The sequence below is a fragment of the Phacochoerus africanus genome, chromosome X (assembly GCF_016906955.1).
Source record: "Phacochoerus africanus isolate WHEZ1 chromosome X, ROS_Pafr_v1, whole genome shotgun sequence".
Classification (NCBI taxonomy): domain Eukaryota; kingdom Metazoa; phylum Chordata; class Mammalia; order Artiodactyla; family Suidae; genus Phacochoerus; species Phacochoerus africanus.
In genome coordinates this window covers 124,139,293-124,157,945 of record NC_062560.1, presented here as the reverse complement: position 1 = coordinate 124,157,945, position 18,653 = coordinate 124,139,293, and positions in this window count along the sequence as shown.

Below are 18,653 nucleotides of genomic sequence, written 5' to 3'. Positions count from 1 at the left end.
TATTTAGAAGGGTATGATTATAACTTTAATGCATAAAGTCTTCTAAGTCAGCAGAGCTGCTGTGTGAGCAGGTTCATGGGGCAGATCTTTCCAGAGACCTAGATCCTTCAGTAGTTAAGTTGGTGTGTCTGGATAGGCATCAGCATTTTAAGGCCACTAAGGAAGCTTCTTTCTTATAGTTGGAAAACCACAGCTTTCATTCCTGCCTCTTTGTTCTTTGGATGCCTTACCATCATCAACACACCATCTCCTATTCATTTCGGGGGGGGGGGGTCACTAACAAAACAGGCAGAGCCAGAGAGGTGTTGCAAAGGTGGTTATGAGTCCAAGCTTTGCTGTTGAACTTTTTTTTTTTTTTTCATTCATACAACAAATATCTATTGAGCACTAGATATGTACTAGTTATGCTCCAGGGTACTGGTGATACAACAGTGAACCAGGTTGCCAAGGTCCCACCTCTCATGGAACCTCAGTTCGAAGGAGAGGAGAGAGAAAGAAGGCCCTATTTATTTTATTTAAATTTGCTTACTTTTTAAAATATTTTTTAAAATGTTTTATTAAGGTGTAGTTGACTTACCATGTTGTGCCAATTTCTCCTGTACAGCATAGTGACCCAGTCATGCATATATATATTTATCCTTTTTCTCATACTACCTTGCATCATGGTCTACTCCAAGAGACTGGATATAGTTTCCTGTGCTATATACAGTGAGACCTCATTTCTTGTCCATTCTAATGTGATAGTTTGCAGCTACCAACCCAAACTCCCTGTCCATCCCACTCCCTCCCCAGCGCCCTCGGCAAGCACAAGTCTGTTCTCCATGTCTCTGCTTCTGTTCTGTAGACAGGTTCATTTGTGCCATGTTTTAGATTCCACATATAATTGATATCATATGGTATTTGTCTTTCTCTTTTTGACCTCACTTAGTATGAGAATGTTGCTGCAAATGGCATTATTTTGTTCTTTTTTATGGCTGAGTAGTATTCCATTGTGTATATATACCACATCTTCCGAATCCATTCTTCTGTCAATGGACATTTAGGTTGTTTCCCTGTCTTGGCTATTGTGAATAGTGCTGCTATGAACAAAGGGCCCTCTTTAGATCAAGGGTAAGAAATGACCTTTCTGAGTCCATAATACATAAGCTGAACCCTGAAGGATGAGAAAGGAAGAGAATTGAAAAAAAGTGTTCCAGAAAGAGGAGTTATCTCACACTGCCGTTTGAAACATTGCAGTGGTGTCAGTTCACAAGAAAAGTCTAAATTCCTTGGTGTGAGACACAGATGTCTTCATGATCAGATTCCCGCTTGCTACATCTGCATCTTTGTCTCCACTCAATTTTGCCTGCTGTGGTAGTCTGACACCTTCCCGCCATTTGCGCACTTTGTGTCCACAGCCCTGAATTCCTTTCCCAAACCTTCCTGACAAACTGATTTTGATCCCTCAAGACCCAGATCAGGGATCAGCTTCTCTTACTTCCTCAGGTAGAGCTGCTCACATCCTCTTTTGTGATTCTAGAGCTATTTTAGCACTTGTTACACTGTAGTGCCTTTAGCTATTGTCATCAGACTTGTGTTCAACATCGGGCTTTTCCACTTGATCTTTGTGAGCTTCAGCTTTCTCAGCAGTGCACCTCAACACACTGTAGACAACCTCTTACAGGTCTCCAAGCTTCCTCTTTGTACATCCATAGAATGTAGGAGCTGAACAGTAGCTTCGATTTCTTCTGTCATAAACTAGAATAGAATTCTGTGGAACTGGAAGGGGCCTTGTTAATTGGTTTTCAAACCATGCTTACAGAAGTTTTGTGAGTCTCTCAGAGATGTTTCTAGAGCTAAGTTGGCAGGAATCTGGGCTGTCACCTTGCTTTACTCAAGAACATCTGTTTATGTATTTTTAATCTCATTTATTAATGGAGTTTTCATGAGATCCATCTGTCTTTAAAATTTTCAACTCCTTTTAAGGGTTTGAAAGGCATTCATTTCACCCAATCCCTCCTTTTACAGGACTCTGACTTTTTTAAGGGAACACAACTAGTTAGCCGTGATACCCAAATCCAAGTCTCTCAGCTCGCACGAAGCCCTCAAGGTAGGACCCAAAGCCATGGTTTTGAGATTCCAGGTCTTGCTTTGTACAAAATGAGCAGGCCAAGCCCGCATATAGAATTCACCAGAATCATAAGACTCCGTAATTTTGTTTTGTTGCTAGGATCTGGCATTCCTGAGAATCTACTAACAAATCCCCTGACACAGTTGATCTGTTTTGTTCTCCATATGATCTGCGAGGATACTTACAGCACAGAGGGAGCCAGTGTACCAGGAAGGAGAAAACACTGACCCATGGGTACCCTCGGAATGAGAACACAGATAAGGTTGTCCAAGGCACACAAATCTGGTACATGCCTTTACAGAGGGAGAAGCCTTCTTCTTTGGATCCTTGCTTTCCATATTAATCAGGCTGCTCACTGACATTTTGTGTGAACTGGGTTTGAATACGAATCCCTCATTTCCTATCTCTCATTTATGAACTTTTCACCATCCTCTTTCCTTTTCTCAGGCTTGAGGTTGTTTTTATTTATTGCAGAGTGCTAGATATTGTGGCTGTCCCAGTAGCAGGTTTTACAGAGCCTTTGTTTTAATTGCAGATTTGAATGTTTAACTTCTCGTACCTTTTGCGCTAAAGTCCATATGTTTGCTCTAAATAGCATGAAGTGATTAATTGAGTCATTAAGACAATTGTTGACTTATCAGGGATCCAAGAAAGCTGAATAGAATGCTAGAAGGGAAAGCTAACCACATTTATTTAGCTTTCAGTGCACACGTGCATGTGTGTTTTCCAAACAAATGATTCTGCCGCGCACATTTGCGAATGATATGAAACGGGAAGAGATGAGTAAGGCTTATAAGGCTTTTTAGAATCCAAAAAGATCTTGACAGCTTAGAAGGAGTGGCCAATTCAAACAAAATAATAAAGAAAAAATGTCCACTGTGCCCCTGGCTTCAAAAACCAACTTGACAGGAGAGCTCCACTTTAAAATGAGAATTTTCGGAGTTCCCGTCGTGGCGCAGTGGTTAACGAATCCCACTAGGAACCATGAGGTTGCGGGTTCGGTTCCTGCCCTCGCTCAGTGGGTTAAGGATCCGGCGTTGCCGTGAGCTGGGGTGTAGGTTGCAGACGCGGCTCGGATCCCTCGTGGCTGTGGCTCTGGCGTAGGCCGGTGGCTGCAGCTCCGATTGGACCCCTAGCCTGGGAACCTCCATATGCCGCAGGAGCGGCCCAAGAAATAGCAAAAAGACAAAATAAATAAATAAATAAAAATAAAATGAGAATTTTCGTTGCTCATAAATTCAATGAGTCAGTCTCAGCTCACAGTAATAGAAGCATAAAATATGGAACAGGAGAAGCGATAATCCTGATGCTCTGGGTACTGATTGGATTACTCCTTCCGTCCTGTGTGTAACCGGGCCCAGGATTGGCCTGTTGTATTGTGTTTTTGTTGTTGTTGGTTTTTTGCTTTTGTTTTGGTTTTGCCTCTTAGGATATCACCTTCAGTGGCCCCTTTCCCCCACATCTCCCTTCCACAAAGGGCTGTTCACATAGTGTCTCTGACTGGGGCCCTTCTTTCAACCAGATTGCCACCCAGTCAGCCCATGTATACAAATTTGGAGTGACATTTTAAGGGGATATGAAGATATGTGAGGAGTTCCCATCATGGCTCAGTGGAAATGAATCTATAGCATTCATGACGACGCAGGTTCGATCCCTGGCCTTGCTCCGTGGGTCAAGGATCCGGCGTTGCCATGACCTGTGGTGTAGGTTGCAGACGTGGCTTGGAGCCTACGTTGCTGTGGCTGTGGTGTAGGCCGCCAGCGCCTACAGCTCTGATTCGACCCCTAGCCTGGGAACCTCCGTATGTCAAGGGTGTGGCCCTAAAAAGACAAATTAATTAATTCAAAAATTAGAAAATTAAAAAAATCTGAGCACATCCAGAGGGGGCTATAAAGGTTCAAACCTTTGACCAGGGCAGAGCAGTTCAGAGGATCCAGTTGTGGTTAATCTGAGGGGAAATGGTGTGTGAGTGGGGTCCCTGCGGAGACACAGGTTTTGAGAGGCTTAGTCTGGGCCGCCCTATTGGGGCACTGCATCCACGTGCCCTTCTCACCTGGTCAACACCGAGAGGGGCGGCATGGAGCCTGGAGGCGGATGCACTGGGAAGGTGCCCCAGTCCTGGTGTGAGGATAACTGAGAATGATTTTACCTCGGGATTGTGTCTAAAAGAATGTCATTCCAGCGGAAATTAATCCAAATCTGGGGAGAACAAATACAGGAATATGGGCTCCAGGCACTCTCATCTGCATCTTAAGGAAGTGACATCAAACGATTCTGCCGACAAATGCAAAATTAAAAAGGATTGCTACATGTAAAGAATACCTAACGCGCTTTCTGCCGGGGCTCCATGCTGAATAGATTATTGTCATCATTAGGGTTCTTATTATTCCTGAGCCTCAATTTATGTTTAAGTTGAGCAGCTGCGGCTGTGAGCTTCATTTCCCGCAGCGCCTGTGCCACCCCTCTGATAGGGCTTCTGCTCTTTCATGGCCCTCTCTCTGCCCCCTGGGGTCTATGTCTGCATCTGACCCAGGTCCAGCCAGACAGGATGGCATCAGTGCAGATGCATCCTAAGTCTGTTTGCATTCGCACAGAGTGCAGTCCCTGAAGTGTACAGCTCTCCTGACTCCCTTTCACAGAGCCTGGCAATTGCATTTCTCGTGCTCTCATCTTGCTTTTTTTCATTCTTAACTGCAAGTGCGTACATCCATGCGATGCTTCTCTGCTGTGTTAATTCCCTTTTAAAGCTCCAGAATGCCTTTTGTGAATGTGCTGGAATTCTTGTGCAGGGGCAGGTTTTGTAGTCACAACGTCATGGTTTTAGGCAAGAAAAAAAGAATTTCCCCTGCGCTATAGGCTTCCTGGAACATGAGACCTTATTCCTCACTCTTTTCTCTGGGTACTTCCTGGCTATTAGGACAAATATCCCCGCAGCAAATGTAACATCAAAGGAACTGTCTGGCCCCGGTATTTAACTGCTTCATATCTACTGGGTCTATCTTACCACTGTTATCCCTAAGTAACTAAAATCTGCGGCTTCATTCCATTTTTAGATAAATTGGATGCTTTTTCCCCTGACCTAAAAATGAAAGGACAAATATCTATCTATAAGCCAAAAGCAGATTTTATTATAATGAGCCAGGCCATAAGAGAAAAATGACCCTGTTATCTGTGTATTAGTAAGAGCTACTTAACATTAGCTTGGACAAAATAAATCATTTAGGCCCTCCATTTTAAAAAGTTCCTTGTCCATTTGTTCAGTTCCATTGACTGCACTTTGTTGCTATTTTATCTTGCAAAGAAAAAGGCCCAAAGTGATTTTGTTTAGAACTAAGTTATCTACAAGAATATAGTTGATTTTTGCCTTCTTCTTAAAACATTTTCTTTAACTCTTTTTAAAAATCTTTTCTTCATAGAAAATTTAACAGTCCAGAACAAATATCCAGAAAAGAGGCAAAAAAACCCCAAAACAGTCATAAGTCCCATAATTCCATTACTCAACAATAATCATTATGGAAATTCTAAATCTTCCTGCTCACCTCTCTTTCTCTATGTGTGTTTGTGTGTGTATGTGTGTATATATATTACTTATAAGGTAGAAAGTAATGTTAGGTACTTATTGGCCATTTGCGTTTCTTTTTTGGTGAAATTTTTTGTTGAACTCCTTTACCATTTTTCTTTGAGTGTTCCTCCTTTTCTTATTGGTTAACGAAACAACAGTAAGAACATTCACAATTGTTTTGCCTTATCTGCCATATTTGTTGCGATATTTGTCCAAGTTTCTTTCTTTTCTTTGACAATGTTTTAGGGATTGGTGAAGTTTGTCTCCAGCATGTTTGATTAAATTTGGTTGCTAAATCTGGCAACCCTGTTTTTAGGGACTGTGTTAAGATTCTGCCTTCTGTCTTCTTGGTCAGTCAACTACTGTGGGACAACACACAAAGTATACATGCCTTTGACAGGTCAATTCTGGACTCATCATTCCTCTTTTCAAAATTTCCTTGAGCTACTTTCCAATATTCTTCAGCATGGATCTTCATGAATTTTAGTCTCCTTTGAGAATTTTAGTTCAGTTTTTTACGGGCTTAAACTGTGATTGTGTTAAGCCTGGAATAATTAAGGGAGGCATTACTGTACTAATTCTTTCCATCCAGAGATATAGTATGTCTTTCCATTTATTCAAATGTGTTATGCTGTCAGCAAAATTTAATATTCTCTTTATATGGATCCCTTGTTTTAATTTAAGCTACTGTGAGTAGAGTCTTTTTATTTTTATCTAATGCAAATCTGATCATATTAGTGTCTGCATTATCATTGAAAACATTCTGATATATTTTGCTTATCATTGTTTAGTCTTTTATCTAGAACCATGTATTTTTATAGCTTTGGTTATTTCCAGTTTACCATTATTGTGAATAATGGCATGATTATATATTTCCTTTGTATTCCTAGCAGTTTATTTATGTTAATGTTTGTGACTGTTTTTTTCATCAGTGAGACATGACCTGTCTTTCCCAGTCTAGTGCCTTTTACTTTACATTCTCTTTGTCTGAACTTGATATTATCAAACTTACTTTAAATTTACTTACATTTACCTGATGAGTCTTTGCCCTTTCTCTTACTTTAATATGAAAATACTATCTGTTGGAACACATTAATTGAAAAATATCTAGTATATAATAATAGTAAATAATAAAAGAAATAAAACGCCCTGCAAAATACACAAATCTCTGTCAGTCCTGAGAAGAAGAGTCCAAAACGTCTATCAAAGTTTCTGGAATTAAGAGATAGATAGGGAGTTCCCGTCGTGGCGCAGTGGTTAACGAATCCGACTAGGAACCATGAGGTGGCGGGTTCGGTCCCTGCCCTCGCTCAGTGGGTTAAGGATCCGGCGTTGCCGTGAGCTGGGGTGTAGGTTGCAGACGCGGCTCGGATCCTGCGTTGCTGTGGCTCTGGCATAGGCCGGTGGCTACAGCTCTGATTGGACCTCTAGCCTGGGAACCTCCATATGCCGCGGGAGCGGCCCGAGAAATAGCAACAACAACAACAACAACAATAACAACAACAACAACAACAACAACAAAAAGAGATAGATAGATGTGTTTTCATATTGGGACCCTCTCTCAGCATGTGACATAATTTCTGTTTATAGAGTAGAACATTAAAACCGCTAGCCCAAATTTTAGAACAGATTGTCCTCAAATGTAAGATGCACTTGATCAACAGGTGTTTTAGATTAATCTGCTCGAAATGGCAAACTGTAGATTTATGACAGTGCAGAGAGGAAAGTATTGTTGAAATTCCCAGATGTCCCTCTTTCGATGTCACCTCAGGGGACTACAGTGAGATTTGGTGTCTCTGGAGGCGTTCAAGCCAGCGACTCCTCATTTCCCCTCTACCCTGTGGGATGACAGCAGACTACTGGGCCCTTTTCATCTTTTCGCCTTTTTCAGCAAGCCACCACCTTCCTCTGTCCCGGGTTTCCCTGCAGCTTACTGACGTGGAAAGTAAGGACTTCAGACAATCAAGATTTCCATTATCTTTCACTTCCATCCAGTCTAAGGAATGCTGCCCCTTTTGGTTTCCTTGTACAGTTTTTCTTCCACTCTTCAGGTTGTTCATTCTTCAGGCCCCCTTTCAAGCTCTTCTTTCTGATCGCTGAGCTTGGAAATATTTAGAGCTCTCCTTCTCTAGCTACACTCTTGAGATGATCTCAGCTATACCCATGGTATCACATGCACGTATATGTAGGTGATTAACAAGTAAGAGTAAATGGGGAGGTGAGTTCAACAGCATTTTTATAATACCTTACAGTAACTTTCATGAAACCAATCGCATTGTGGCAGACATGGGGCTAAGAGCTTTCACCATAGTATCTAATTAAATCCTCATAAAAATTCTGCAGTGTGTCATACTACACTATGCTATGCTATACCTGTCCTTGTTGCCCTTCCATTTATACTTGATCTCAACTCCTTCTCTAAGACATTGTGTCAGCAATTCTCCCCACCCATTCCATTAGCAATTTGAATCTAATGGATTTTTTCTAATACCAATATGCTGAAGTTTCTCTGATCTTAAGAACCGAATCTCTTTCCACACATTTTTCCTACTGGCATAGCGTGTCTCTGCTCCTTCTCAGCAAACCTCTTCAAGAGTTGTTTCTATTTGCTATTTCCAATCCCTCTCATTTTTTCTCTTGAACCCAAATCCATCAGACCCTCACTCTGACTCTTTTGCTGAAACCCCTCTTTTCAAGATCAGCAATGAAATCCATGTTACTAAATCCACCAATTATTAGCCCTCGTCTCTTTAATCTTTGAGTACCTGGTGTTTGAAGCTCATCACTCCCTCCTTGTAACATGTACTTAACTTTGCCTTCAGTAGTTCTCTCGTTTTCTTCTTATCTCACTGGCTTCTCCTCGGTCCCCTTTCCTGACCACTCCTCCTTTTCATGAACTCTAAAATTTGCACTGGCTTAGGGTTCAGATGAGATCGGGTGAGTTCAGGGTGGTATCGAAGTGGCTTAGGCTTCAGTTCAGTTCTTGGACATCTTTCTCCCACCAACACTCACCCATTGAGTTGATGTATTAGTCTGTTAGAGCTTTTGTGACTGAATACCACAGACTGGGTGACTCAAACAACAGACTTACATTATGTCACAGTACCGGAGGTTAGAAATCCAAAATGAACATGTCACTAGGGTCGGTTCCTTCTGAGGGCTGGAAGCGCAGGATATGCTCCAGGCCTCTTTCCTTGGCTTATAGATGACCGTCTTCATGTTTACATGGTGTTCTCTGTGTGTGTATTCAGTGTCTCCTCAAATTTCCACTTTTTCTAGGGAACACGAGCCCTGTTGGAATAGGGCCATCCTAGTGACCTCATTTTAAGTTAATTACTTCTGTAAGGAACCCCATCTCCAAATAGGGTCACAGTCTGAGGTACTCGAAGTTAAAATGTTAGCATTTTAACATAAGAACTTGGGAGGGGAGTTCCCGTCGTGGCGCAGTGGTTAACGAATCCGACTAGGACCCATGAGGTTGCGGGTTCGATCCCTGGCCTTGCTCGGCGGGTTAAGGATCTGGCGTGGCCGTGAGCGGTGGTGTAGGTGGCAGACGCGGCTCAGATCCGGCGTGGCTGTGGCTGGGGTGTAGGCCACTGGCTACAGCTCCGAATAGACCCCTAGCCTGGGAACCTCCATATGATGTGGGAGCGGCCCAAGAAATGGCAAAAAGATTTAAAAAAAAACAAAAACTTGGGAGGGACACAATTCTACTGCTGGTTTCATGAAATACTTTGACTCTCAATACCATCCATGTGCTGATGGATTCCTAGATTCTATCTCCGCCCTGGGCCCCTGCCATGCATTCCGGCTGGCTGCTCTATGAATCCTCTTGGATAGCTAACAGGCATCTCAGCTTCAATGTGTCTATATTAATTACTATTCTCTGGGCCCCACCCTGTAAGAAAATCCTTCCTCCTCCCTAGCTGTCTCCATTTCAGGAAATGGAAACCTCATCATTCCAGTTTCTTAAGCCAAAAATATTGGTATCATTCTTTCTCGATACCCAGCATCTAACTCCTCAGCAAACACTGTCTGTTGCATGTTCGTGGTGTATCTAGGATCTGCCCATTTCCCACTGTATCTTCCGCTACCAACTTGATCCAAGTCACCATCTGCTTCCATCTAAATTACTAAAGAGAGCCTCTTGATAGGCCTGCCTGCTTTCTCCCTTGCTCCCTATGGCATAATGCAATCAAAGAAGCCCAGGTTATTTCTTTAGACGTAAGTCAAATCATGTCAGTTTTCTGCTTTGAACCTTCCATTGGCTTCCCTTACAAGGGCCTGTCGAGACCTTCATGATGTTGGACCCCGGCTGCCCTTCTGACCTTAAGTGCTACCACATTTCCTCCTATTCACCCTCCTCCAGCTACACAGGCTTTTTGCTATTCCTTAAACAGGCAAAAGCTCGCACAGTAAGACCTTTGGATTCGTCCTCGCCTCTGCCCGGAATGTTTTTCTTCCATTTGACCGCATAGTTTGATCTGTTATCTCTCTCAAATCTTCTTCGCTCAAATGCCACTTTGGCAGGAAGACCTTTCCCGACCTTCCTGTTTACAATTTCGAACCCTCTTCCACCCCCCAGCACTCTCTGTAACCCTGCCCTGCCTTTTTCCCCACAAAATTTATCACCGTCTGATGAACTCTATCATTTTTTTTTTATTGTCACTTTCTATCTACAAAAACGTCACTTGTCCCGTTGCTTGGAGATTGATAGGTACCAAATCCATGCTTGACGTGAAGAAACCTAACTTGACTCCCTCACTTCTTCTTCACCCAACAGCCATTGCATAACTTCTTTTCTGTGCTGAACAATAGGGACCCAACGATGAGCACATCAAGACCTCCATCCTTGCCCTTGAGCACATCATAGTCTAATTGGGTGGAAAGGCAGAAGCCCTGGTTTTCTCAGAGGGAGTGACACATGGCCGTGTGAGGGACAAACACTGCTGCTCATAACAAGCCAGGAAATAATCAGTCATCAAGTCAAGCCCAAATGCGCCCTTCCCCAAGACGCCTCTGAATTTGCAATTTTTCTGTATCTATAAAAATAACAAATGCTCATCTCCACATCACTGATTTATATGCCTCTGAAGTCAGGATTACGATTATTTATGTAAATGAAATTACTTTCAAACTTCATCAGAGTCTTTAGTGTTCGGGGACTAGGACTCTGCACTACTCTAGGGGCTCCTCATGTTCACTTAGGATTCAGGTCTAATTTCAAGTGCAGGATGAGAGCTGCTATCTAAAGAAATCCTGCTGTGCGATTTTTTTTTTTTAAAGCAAAGTCTTTTTATTTCAAAGTGAATAATCTCCCCCAATTTATCTTCTTTGTGTGATTTGAAAAAAAAATCTGGTGCATGAACTTCTAATACATAGGAGCTTGAGTTTGCGCATGACGTAGCTGAAAGATCCCTGGATTTGAGCCTTTGTCTGAGCACTGCAACTTATTGATTCTTTGACCTTGGACAGTTTTTTTTTTTTTTTTGTAACTTTTCTTATATCTCAGTTTTCTCCTTTACTAAGCAAAGGAGTGAACTTCCTATTTCTTAAGGATACTTGCCCTTCATAGAAACTGATTCTATTCATCTTTAGTGTCCTTACTTTTTCCAAATACTTGATCGACCTCCTCCTACATCCTTGGTTAACAGTGAATTCTCACTACACCCCATGAGTACAGAACCTAATTTCTGCCCTGTGGAGGATAGATACCGTATATATCCAAGTACAGCCAAATTTTACTTCTACTTCTTTTATTTGTTACCTATCCCATGAGACTTCAGAATTTCTCCATATGAATTGGACTTTGTTATTCTTACCATTATTTTTTAGAATATTCATCAGGAATACAAAAGAATGGTAATAGACAGTTTGATACACTTAATGCATTTATATCTCCCCCCATAAAACTCATGGGACATAGGTAGCATTTGGCAAAAGTGGAAGCTGTGATTTAGAGAGGAATTTTTTTCTTTTTTTACTCAACAAGTACTTACTTATAGAGCAATTTCTATGCCCCAGGCACAGCTCTAAGTATATACAAACATTGTCACTTTTAATCCTCTTTTATCCTCATGAGGAAACTGAAGCACCAAAGATTTAAGCACTTTGCCCAAAGTCATAGAGCTGTTGACTGGGAAAGCTAACACTTGGACTCAGGCAGTCTAGCTCAGGATTGTTCTTAATCCATAAAGTAAACCAAGGAATGTGCCTAAGTTCACACAGCCACTCCACTGGGGAGCCCGGATTTCTATCTTGCCTTCACCTAAGTCTACCAATCTACATAACTGAGTGTATTCATGCCTACATATATGTTTTTTTTTGTTGTTGTTTGTCTTTTTGCCATTTCTTGGGCTGCTCTCGCGGCATATGGAGGTTCCTAGGCTAGGGGTCGAATCGGAGCTGTAGCCACCGGCCTACACCAGAGCCACAGCCACGCTGGATCCGAGCCACGTCTGCAACCTGCACCACAGCTCACAGCAACGCTAGATCCTTCACCCACTGAGCAAGGCCAGGGATCGAACCCGCAACCTCTTGGTTCCTAGTCGGATTCGTTAACCACTGGGCCACAATGGGAACTCCATTCATGCCTACATATATGTTGCCAGACTTCAAAGACACTATACATTTGTTCTTCTGTGTCACCAAATGACACGGACTTTCTGCATTTAGCATAAGTTAAATTATGTTTCTTATTTATTTAGGTAACATTGGTTTATAACATTATTGAAGCTATAGTAATCAGGACAGCATGGTATTGGCAGCACAACTGACATATAGATCAATGGAACAGAATTAAGCTCCCAGAAATAAACCCACACACATATGTGGACAATTAATATAGAACAGAGGAGCAAAGAACCTACAACGGAGAAAGGATAGTCTCGTCACTAAATGGTGTTGGAAATATTGGACAGCCACATGCAAAAGAATGAAGCTAGACCACTGTCTTACACCATACACAAAAATCAACTCAAAATGGATTAGAGTTGAATGTAAGACATTAAACCATAAAAGTCCTAGAAGAAAACATAGAAAGTATGCTTTGAAATTGGTCCTAGCAATGTCTTTGTGGAAGGGAAATAAAAGCAAAAATAGACAAGTGGGACTACATCGAACTAAGAAGCTTCTAAACAGCAAAAGAAGGAGTTCCTGTCATGGCGCAGTGGTTAACAAATTCTACTAGGAATCATGCTCTTGCAGGTTCGATCCCTGGCCTTGCTCAGTGGGTTAAGGATCCGGCGTTGCCGTGAGCTGTGGTGTAAGTTGCAGATGCGACTCAGATCCTGCGTTGCTGTGGCTCTGGGGTAGGCCGGAGGCTTCAGCTCCGATTCGACCCCTAGCCTGGGAATCTCCATATGCCGCGGGAGCGGCCCAGGAAATGGCAAAAAGACAAACAAACAAACAACAACAAAAAAAAAAGACAAAAAAAAACAGCAAAAGAAACCATAAACGAAATGAAAAGACAACCTACCAAATAAGAGAAGATATTTGCAAATGGTATATATATGCAAATATATCTTATATATCTTGGTATAATCTCCAAGATCTATAAAGAATGCATACAACTCAACAAAAATACAAAGCAGACACCTTGATTGAAAAATGAGCAGAGGAGCTGAATAGATATTTTTCCAAAGAAGACATATAGATGGCCAACTAGCATGTGAAAAAATGTTCAATATCCCTATTAGGGAAGTGCAAATCGATTCTCTAATTTCTTAATGATAGCCTTGTGAATCGATATTGTGTTGGTTAATGTTTTGTTAGAATTATGCTAGTTTTTTTTTTTTTGTCTTTTTGTCTTTTCAGGGCCCCACCTGCGGCATATGGAGGTTCCCAGGCTAGGGGTCTAATCAGAGCTGTAGCCGCTGGCCTATGCCACAGCCACAGCAACGCCAGATCCGAGCCACGTCTGTGAGCTGCACCACAGCTCATGGCAATGCCAGATCCTTAACCCATGGAGTGAGGCCAGGGATCGAACCTACAACCTCATGGTTCCTAGTTGGATTCGTTTCCTCTGCACCACCATGGGAACTCCAGAGTTATGCTAGTTCTGATGGACTTTTTAAGATAGTTTTCCTTGATTTTCTCATTCATAAGATAATGAAGTTGAACCCTATCGATTGGTAAAGTCCAAATAAACTATGGGTGTTTTAAAGAACACTTTGAGTTTCTAGATAATTCTGCTTTGTAGGTAAATAGGTGTCCGTCATTGGGGAAATTGATGGTAAATGTACACCATGGAATACTATACAGTTGTTACAAAAAATGAACTAGATGTACACGTGGCAAATAGATGGATGTTTAAAAGCACAGTATTAAATGGAAACTAGTAATAGCATGTGATTTATACCATCATTTATGTATATGAAACACGAACACAAAAGTATCAGACTTCATATTTACAAATATACTCTATGTGTAAATAGATAAAAGATGGAAGTGAATGTGTTGCCAAAAAAATGCAAGTTCATGTGCCCAAGGCACAGTGAGGGCAAACAAACTGAAACATGGGAATTTGGGACAGAAAAGGGTTTATTACAGAGCCAAGCAAGGTGTTCAAAAATCCCAACTCTCTGATGGCTTTCTGGGCTGTTTTCGTAGGTAAAATTTGGATGAGGGCTGCAGGTCGTTTGGCTTTCTTCTGACTGAGGTAACGGGGCAGTGCTCCAGGAATCTTGGTTCAGCAGCCATCCTCCACCTGGGTGTGGGGGGCTTAGTTCCTGTAGAAGAGCCCAAGGAGATTGTTAAGTCCATTCCTTGAGGAGGGACCAGGATCCTGCCCCAAGGCTGCACTGTGGTCTCTGGACTGTTCCTCCCTGGTCCCTGCATCCCCTCCCTTCCCTGATTAGCAACTGTTGGAATCTGCCCTTGAGAAATCTGGGAAGGTCTAGGAGGCTGAAAGAAGTTTATTTCCTGCAAACAAGAAATGGGGGAGAGAGAAAGAATTTGTATCCTCGTCCCTGGGAGGGCCCCACAGGGTCCCGCTTGTTTTCAAGTGTCTCCTGGAAAGGTGAGCTAATATTGTAAATTCTGCTCCCGACTCAAAATGCACGACTGTGAGCTTGTTGCCAGAAATTAGGTCTCCATACACTGGTGCTGGATTCAATCTTGGCGACAGAGTTTGGGGTGAAGGAGAAAGAAATAGCTTTATTGCTTTGTCAGGCAAATGCCCCCAAGACAGTGCGTCCCGCCCACCCTGGAGGGGGCAGAGAGGAGTCTTACCCCGAGTCTTCCAGGAGCAAGGGGTGACCAGCTCATGGACATTCTTCTGACTGGTTGGTGGTGAGGTAATGAGGAGTCAGTGTCATCAACCTGCTGGTTCCTTATGCTCTGGGGTCTCTGTGCTTGTGGGCAGCACGTGGCTGACGTCTTCCCCCCGGTGGGGGTTTCAGTATCTGCAGAACAGCTCAGAGACATGGCTCAGAATACTGTCGAAGAACTCAAGGTCCTTCACTTTGTTGAAAGGCTAAAATATCATGACCTTGTCTTGCTTGACGGTTTTCCTTTCGTTCTGCATTTTCTCATTTCTCCGATGAAATTTACTCTTTGACCAAAACTTTTCTACAGACAAAAGGCAGGCAGAGGACACGGGTGAGGTTTGATTCTGAGAAGGCTCCATAGGGTCCTGCTTGGTTTCATAGTGCAGGTCACTTCTGCAGGGTCTTGACGATACGTTAGAACTGACAACGTGTGTGACTTCTTTGGAGCCTGTTTTCTGACCTGAAATGAGAACGATGGACTAAATCACCCTAAGGAAACTGCTGGCTCTAATGCTCTTTCTCCAGGAAAGTCACGAAGGGGAACTTAAATTCAGGAGTTGTACGCTGAGGCTATTATTTTGCTCTATTCCAAGGGAGTGATTATATGAAAGGGGCACTTGTTTTGGAGTAATTTATATTAGAATCGCGCTTAGAGTTAGTACAATTCTATTAAAAGCTGTTAATGGAATTATTATTCTGATAATAAGCTGTTATTAGATTCATAGTATTAATGGTATTCATTGCATCACAAGATTAATCTGTACTAAAATTTAAGCTCTCGCCCTGAGTATAAAGGCTGTTTTCAATGGGATACCAATGCGAGGATTAGGAATAGCATGGTAAGAAATGATTTCTTTTCGGAATGGAGGAAAACATACTCGTGTGTGTTTTTCAAAACACTGAGGAAAAATAATTCTGCTTTCGGCTTTAATCAAAAACTTTTAATAAGCAATCTAAACTTGCTCAATGAACTAGAATCTGGGCTTTTGTAATCAGGTCCTTCGTCAAACCAGTTGAATTATAATTGATTACTTCTATAATGTGTTTCAATCTCATTGTCTCTATCACTAATTTATCATTTGCAGCCTAAGTACTGAGTTTAAGTTTTATGAAAGCATGACTGGAAGTTCCCGTCGTGGCGCAGTGGTTAACGAATCCAACTAGGAACCATGAGGTTGCAGGTTCGGTCCCTGCCCTTGCTCAGTGGGTTAACGATCCGGCGTTGCCGTGAGCTGGGGTGTAGGTTGCGGTAGGTTGCAGTAGGTTGCAGACGCGGCTCGGATCCCGCGTTGCTGTGGCTCTGGCGAAGGCCGGTGGCTACAGCTCCGATTCGACCCCTAGCCTGGGAACCTCTGTATGCTGCGGGAGCGGCCCAAAGAAATAGCAAAAAGACAAAAAACAAACAAACAAACAAAAAAAAAAAACCAAAACCCATGAATGTCTTGTTTTTATTTTAAAGCCTCAGATGTTTTCTGATGCACTGTATTTGTCCCTTCACTGTTGGACCTGGCTGCTCTGGTGGTTCTTGGCCAGCCTGCTCAATCACATGTGACTTTTATTGAAGTGCTTTTCATAGGATTATCATTCATTAATACCATTCTATTTAGGGCAAGTTTGGTGACGGTATGGGAGTTGAAGAGAATTGGTGGCATCTTACAGGCTATACCATTGCTCCATTGTCTAGTTGATTAGGATGGGAACATTTAATTTATCTCGGTACCTCAACAACTATACACACACTCACACACACACACATTTTAGGACTGCACCCATGGCATATGGAAGTTCCTGGGCTAGGGGTCAAATTGGAGCTGTAGCTGCCACCTATGCCACAGCCATAGCGATGCCAGATCCGAGCCACGTCTGTGACCTACCCCACAGCTCACAGCAACACTGGATCCTTAACCCACTGAGCAAGGCCAGGGATCGAGCCCATATCCTCATGGATACACGTAGAGTTCTTAACCTGCTGAGCCACAATGGGACCTCCAACAATTATATTTTAAGGTTGATAAATGTCCATTGTGCTTTCAAAAGATCTATAATAATAATACCAACTATGAGAGATTTCATGTTTTACAAAGAGATTTCATGTACTTTATCTCATCGAATCTTCCTAAGAGCCCGTGTAAATTACTTGCTCTGTTGTAGAGTTGAGGCACTAAGGCTCAGAACTAAGACCACACTGTTGAAAATGGCAGAGTCCCAGCTTGCTGACTGCAAGCCTCTGACTCCTTTCCTCTATACGACATTGCCTCTCTGTAGGCAGAGGGCAGGTGTGAGTTTTGGGACTGCCCATTCATTAATGTCTTTCTTGTCAACAATAAAATCAACTGACCCAAGAGTTTTCCAAATAGGTTCACTTTGCATTTAGCTGTCTCTTTAAAAATGTTCACAAGGTTATTTAAGTTTTTAATGTTGCATGGCATTTTAGCTCTTAAAAATGGCTTCAATCTCATTTAAAGACTCCTGAGCAGTTCATAGACTAATTACCAGTCGTGGATGGTCTCTCTGAGCTGAGGGTCTTTCTAGTATGATGAATGCTCATCTCTCCTAGGTTGAATGGATCTTCAATGAAGTGATTAATTAAAAAAATCAATTAGTATGGAGGGCACATATTTTACTCACAACAATCTCTAGTTTGGAGTAGTCCCCCTTGGACAGAGGTGGTTATGTGGCCATCAAGGAGAGCAGGGAGGAACCCACGCCAGGGGAAAAAAAAACCCTGGGGCACATTAACTATTCTTTGCGCAGGAGTGGGAAGGAATTTGCTCTGTGTTAACAATTTTCTCGCCCCTTGCCTGCTGAGTAATGAGCGCCCTTGACTTGTTCCCTTGGTTGGCCAATGTTCTGGTTCCGCGATGAAATACCTATCACAAGAGTGCTTCCCTGTCTTGTTCTCCTATTCCAAGTTAGGAAATCAGAAAGTAATAGATCGTCAGTGGGTACCTACTTATTCTGTATAGAGAATTGCCCAAGAGTTTCCACTGGGGTCCAATGGGTTAAGGACCCGACACAGTGTCCGTGAGGATGTGGGTTCAGTCCCTCCCTTGCTCAGTGGGTGAAGGATCTGGTATTGCTACACACTGCGGTGTAGGGTGGAGATGATGCAGCATTGGATCCGGCATTGCCGTGGCTGTGGTGTAGGCCAGCAGCTGCAGCTCCATTTCAACCCCTAGTCTGGGAACTTCCATGTGCCGCAGGTGCAGCCGTTAACATTAAAAAAATGCATTTTTAAAAAGGAATGAAATTTTTTTAAAGAAAGAAAACTGCCCAGATCTCTGGACTTCAGCTCTGTCAGCCTCAGGATATTTTGGAAATGAACAAGATGTCAAAGTCGATTACATGGAGGTAATTAACTTGAGCTTATTTTCTTCTGACCTTAACTCATAGTTTCGCAAGCTAATTGATAGCTGTAGTTAAATCAACTAGCTCGCTCTAGTGGAACTAGTGACTTTTCTATTAGTGGACTTGGTTGATGAAGTGGGGTGGCAGTACATCCTTGCTCTATATTTTTGGGAAGACCAGAAATTCTGGTTTGTCCTGTTTTGATGATAGCTAACGATTGAGTCTATTTATTAATAATGCCCATTTTCATCCTCAAAATTACCCCAGCTAGGATGATACATTATATGGTTATCCTATTTATTACTTCTCTTTACCTGCCTATAATGCGAAATAGACATAGGTACCCTGACCTCACAAGTAGGCT